This window comes from Triticum dicoccoides, chromosome 4A, assembly GCF_002162155.2.
Source record: "Triticum dicoccoides isolate Atlit2015 ecotype Zavitan chromosome 4A, WEW_v2.0, whole genome shotgun sequence".
In the NCBI taxonomy this organism is placed as follows: domain Eukaryota; kingdom Viridiplantae; phylum Streptophyta; class Magnoliopsida; order Poales; family Poaceae; genus Triticum; species Triticum dicoccoides.
In genome coordinates, this window is record NC_041386.1 from 676,647,507 (window position 1) to 676,653,568 (window position 6,062).

General features: G+C 39.7%; 1 non-coding gene across 1 annotated transcript; it reads left to right on the plus strand.

Annotated features, from left to right (window-relative positions):
* Positions 1-488: 488 nt before the first annotated feature.
* On the plus strand, positions 489-560 carry TRNAG-UCC. Its single transcript has one exon. It is a non-coding gene; the product is annotated as a tRNA-Gly (tRNA).
* Positions 561-6,062: the final 5,502 nt, after the last annotated feature.

Sequence of the window (6,062 nt, forward strand, 5' to 3'; positions counted from 1 at the left end):
TCAACGAGATGTTGAAAAAATTGTGGCATAATTAGTCATGAACCAAACATATCCTGGATTGCTGGATCCTTTACTACTCCTGTGTACTTTTGTTTGTTGCCATAGACTGATTAATCAACTACCGTGCGTTACAATAAGAACAATTGAAGCCTCTGCATGGCAATGCTCATTTGCAGCGCCAATTAGCACCTTGATCTGGCCAATGATTTTGCGGTCTGATTACGGGCAAAAGATGCTAGCTCTAACATGTTCATGTTAGTACTTTAATCAAGTCCACCCCTAGAGGACTAAGTTCTTTTTATTTTTGAGTTGCCTAGAAGAAAGACTTAGTTGATGGGAGAGAAGGTACGATATGTTTAACACCTGCAGCTTCGTACTGTACTCTTTCTTCATGATCATTTAGGGGCATGGTGTAGTGCCTGTCACTTGCATCCTTATTGTACAAGTGATCTGTGAAGGATATGTATTATGAAAACTAAAATGTCAAAGCGTCTGTAGTCCAACGGTTAGGATAATTGCCTTCCAAGCAATAGACCCGGGTTCGACTCCCGGCAGACGCACTTTTTCTTTGTCATTTTTTTGCATCTCTTTCTTCCATCATCGAAGACGTACTTTGTACCTGTGCGCCAGACGAGCACGTACGGTTCTCTGCGCGTCACCCTGGACAACGAGAGATCTCTACGAAGCCACCTGAAATATCACTAGCTAAGCATCTACAACTTCGAGCGTGGGTGCTGCGGCTGGGTTCGTGCCGCGCTGCGCTCGCCTTACGAGTTACAATCTCCTCCGTGGCTGGCCCGGACTGCTGCTCGTCAACGCGACGCTCTAGGGCGTTGTCACCACCGCCAAGTCCGTCGCCCTGGTGCCTGGCGGCCATTGTCTGTGCCTTCCTCCTCTGCTGCGGCTGAACCTTGTGGTGAAGACTCGAGAGTCGATCTATCGGTCAGACGGCTCATACGTCTCTTCTTTCTTGTTCTTCTTCTCAACGTTCCCCATTTCGCTTGTGCTTCGTTTGGATGCTTATGGTGTGCATTATGTGATCCCAAACAATATACCGGAAATATAGTTATGGATCAAATGCAATATATTAGTAAAAATTACGGTAAAGGTTTTTCTTCTTCTGATTTTTATCATAGAACAAGGTAAAGGAAAATGGCGAGGCTTGCATGGGATAAGTTGATATTTTCAAAGTCCATGAGTGGTATAGGCTTTAGGGGCATGAGGGATTTCAATCAGGCTCTTCTTGCCAAACAAGCATGCATATTAATTGAGCACCATGAGATATTGGTGTTGGTGGCGACTTTAAGAGCAAAATATTACCTACCCAGATGGAGGTCAATATCATGGATGGCTTTAGCTGCCGCTGCGGTGGGATCCATACTCATTTGCTTCAACACTATCTGAGATGAAGGTCAGCATCATGGATGTATGTGGCCGCTCGTTGCAACCTCGCTGACTATATGATCAATGGAACCTTAGAGAATGTCAACTAGCCGCATTGTTTTCTCTCGCCTGGTTTATCGCAACTGCTCTTTAATATGTAGCGAAGCATAGACTATATCGGCGTGTGATTTTTTTCATTACATTGCAATGGGCATTTTCCTTAGTCTCTTCTCTCTATCTCTACTACTTAAAAAGAATGTAAGATTTCATGTTTCACTTTTCTTCTCGCCACCCCTTCGTCCAACATTCACTGTATGAAAATCAATCATCTTCATTACTTACCTTTTAAACCAATTTCAGTTTATTTTAATTATCAAACTTCTCATCAAAATATAAGGTAAATCACGGACATGATTTGATAAACATTTATCTACACAAATCGCATTAATATGAGCAGGTAAATCACAAGCTAACGGCAACGCACTAAAATATTTATATTTCATTGCAACACACATGCATTGTTCTATGTATATACTTAAAAGGAATCCCTTCGTCCAACCTCCCACGTAAGCTACCTTCACCTTCCATCGGTTTTCATCCCTCCTGATAGTCTATGATAACGTTTTTAATGTGATCGGTCAAATCAGATTAACCAATGGTAACGTGATAATTCATGAAAAGGAATCAATCATGTTCAATAACTATTTGGTAACACAATTAATTTAAATTCATGGGAAGGAATCAATCATGATCAGTAATTAATTGCAACATAATAAATTCAACGAAAGAAATCAATCACAATCGGTCATCTTTTTTGTCTCCGTTGCAATGTACGGGAAATTTCCTAGTCTGGTAAAAGAAAGGAACGAAGGATATATAGGCAGGCAGCAGCACGGCTTGTAGGCAGACGGTGGGTTAGAGGATAAAATGTGACGACACAACGCACAGGATCCAGACCACAGGGGTGCATACACGCATGCATCGTCCGGGTGCCGGGAGCGCAGCGGCTTGCAAGAAGACGGTGGGTCAGAGGCTAAAACGTGACGAGACAGTCCACGGGATCCAGGCCACATAGGCGAACACACACATGCATTGCGCGGGTGCCGGGAGCGCAGCAACGCAGCGACATCTCTGGGCTGCTGGTAGCCAGGGGAAGGGTAAACCACCATTGTGTTGGTAAAATTCTTGATCAGTGAAGTTAAGCAAGATTTAATTAAAAATCCGAGAAATTACTATTTAAAGTTCAATCTAAATATGTTTTTATTCGTATTGAAATTGGTGATTCGGCTTAGCATCATATAAAAATATAGTGTGTATAGATTACATTGATATTGTATCGTACATTAATTTTAATACTTTATTTAAGTTTGCATGGTACTTAAGTTTTCTCCATCCTGCGCCACTGATAAGAACACATGCTCCCTCACAGATGCAATAAATCATATGTAGCCATTATTTATTTCTTAGAACATTATTACAGTGCCAAAAGGATAAAGGAAACTGTAAAGAGCCTACATATGGACCTAGCCAAACCGTGTTATAAAAAGGTGGATGCAGTAGCATAGAGCAAACATGAGAGTGCCACCTATAGTTGTTGCGCCTATGTGGATGCGCCTATAGTTGTTGCGCCTAGGTGAACAAATAAGAAGTGGATGCGCCTAGGTGGCGCTTTAAAAGCATCTTCAATATACATTTGATATTGCACAGTATTTCCAATTCTGGCATGTAAAAACAGTTTTGGCCACTCCGATTTAATTTAGTTTAGGCAGCTTCGATTGAGTACTAGTCGTTCCGATTTAGTTTCTGTTTTGCACATTCCCACGGAAAAATTCAGTTTTGAAAGTGAAGTTCAGAGGCAACAGTTTTTACATCATCTATTGGAGCAATGCCACGTAGCTGATGTATTTTACATCATCTGTTGGCCTTGGGTGTTTTCTGGTGATGTAAAAATCATTTTTTGGTGATGTAAATTTTACATCTAACATTCTTTTGTGATGTATTTTACATCCTCTGGTGGAGATTATGTAAACTGCACTTGGAGGAACCGGTGGTCATGCGCGCGCCCGCTCGTAGGGCGGCCGATGTAGAAAGCGTGCCGCTAGGTCGTTTCTCTTCTAGTCGCTCGATCGCATATTGACTGGTCGCGGTTGACCGTTCAACTGTTGACTTTTAAAAACATAAGCAAAAAAATGAAAAAAAATGCAGAATATCAAAAAAGTTGGTGAAGTCAAAAATATTCACCGATTTTGAGAAAAATATACAAATTTTATAAAAGCACATTGATTTCTAAAATTTTCATAGAATTTAAAAGTTCAGCAATATTAAGAAAATCAATGATTTTTAAAAAATGTTCGAATTTGAAAAAAAATCATGAGTTCGACAAAAGGTTCATCAATTTGGAAACATTTGAAGTATTTAAATTTTTTCACAAAACTCAAAAAAGTTTGTGAATTCAAAAAATTCAATGATTTCGAAAATTCATGAATTTGGAAAAAACAAATTCAGAAAATTTCATTGAATTTGCAAAAATCAATCATTTATTTTGAAAAGCTCATTAAAATTTGAAAACAAATCATTGGATTATTTTTTATAAATCATTTCTTTAGAAAAATCATCAATTTGGAAAAAACAGACATCAATTTGAAAAGGTTCACATATTTAAGAAAGGAGAAGAGAAACATGTAACAACAAAACAAAAAAACCCAGGTGGATGACGCTAAAAAAACGAACAGAGAAAGAAATGGGCCAGCCCGCTAAAAGACCTAGAATACAGGGGGTGTGCCCTGTACTAGATGGCCTTTAAGCGGCGCCTTAAGCGCCGTATAGGAAATGCCATAAGAAGTTGAGAATATGGGAGAATAAAACGAGATAGATGGACCTAGCCGCATTGTGTTGTAGTGCATACGGCGGTGTTGTTTGGGTCCCTCATTGGACTAGACCAAAGCCTTCTCGCTAGGCATTGTGCAGGTGTCAACGAAAACAATCGAGCCACAAGAATGATGTCAATGACATAGGCACGAACGATGGGTTCTACTTTGAAAAGGGTAGGGCCGATGGATTAGCCAGGCCACAACACGGCTGGTAGGCAGAAGGGGAGTCAGAGGCTAAAATGCGATGACACAACGCGTGCGGGATCAAGGCCGGATGGCGAACACGCTCATGCATTGCGCGGGTGCTAGGAGCGCAGCACCGCGGCAATGTTTCTGGGTTGTCGGTGGCCAGAGGAAGGGTAAATGACCATTGTGTGCGTAAAATTCTTGATCAGTAAAGTTAGGCAAATTTTAATTAAAAGGCTGAGCAATTACTATTAGAAGTTCAATCTAAATATATTTATATTCCTATTGATATTGGTGATTCGGTTTACAGATTACTTTGATATCGTATCGTACATTTATTTGGATACTGTATTTAAGTTTGACTCACCTTAATTTTTCTACGTCCTCCGTCACTGGCCAGAACCACATGCCCCTCACAGATTTAATAAATCATATGTCACCTTAATTTATTAGAACTTTAGTGTGTGCCAAAAGGATAAATGAAAGTGTAAAGAGCTACATGTGGACCTAGACTAACCATGTTACAAAAGGTAGATGCAGTAGCAAAGAGCAAACATGAGAGTACCACCAACAGTTGTCACAAAGTTGAAGAGAGAAGGGAACTAGACAAAGCAGGTTGATTACCATCTTTCTGATCTGGCCTGGGAGCCCAATAGCATCCCATGGGATTGAGAGACGTGGGGAACTTGTTGCGTGCAACTTGGTGTTAAGACCCTTCTCCTTAGCCGTTGGTGTTCTATGCTAGGCTGAGTGTAGCCTCTGGTTAGATAGTCAATAGGGCAACACTTGTGCCACCCCACCCAATAGTTGTCTGATGCACAATTTTATACAGCAAAGGGTATTGCTGACTGAGAAGCGTGTATCCGAGCCTGGGATCTGAAGCTCAAAACAAAGCATGGGATCTTCTCAAAATGCTCCAACCGTTTTTATTTACTCAGCATATTAGCTTTAATCTAAGTCAAAATTTATAAAGTTTGACCAAATTTATCAAAAACAATCTAAATTTTCACAATAAAAAATATATATTATATGAAAATATATTGAATGATGATTCTAATGGTACTAATTTGGTATTGTGGATGTTAATTTAATTTTTTTGTATAAACTTGGTAAAAGTTTAGAAAGTTTGAAGCTAATATGTGAAGAAAATAAAAACGGAGGGAGTACAACTACTAGGTAGTACTGCCGCTGAGTAGGAAGGACCACTAGTGAAGAATCTATATTTGACTCATGGAAAACCCTTGATAGTATGTAGATTTAACCATCAGCTGTGATACGGTTAGTTCAGTGGTGTATTTACTTCACAGCAACTCATACCAAAGTCCATCCTCGCTTAATATGAAGGTATGTTTCATGATGAACCTAATGGTATTGAATCGATATTGCAGTTATTGATATATTTTCTATAAACTTTATCAAATTTCGTTAAGTTTGACCAAAGACTAATATGCACAAAATTTTGACATGGAGAGAGTACTAATTAGGCATGTCTGAAAAATAAAATACAAATAATTTAAAAGTTACACTGCATTCTCTCCGGATTCTTGCAACGAAACCGGCCAGCACAGCGGGAGTAACCGCATTTCATCATCATCACACACAACCTGTTCATTTCACTATCGG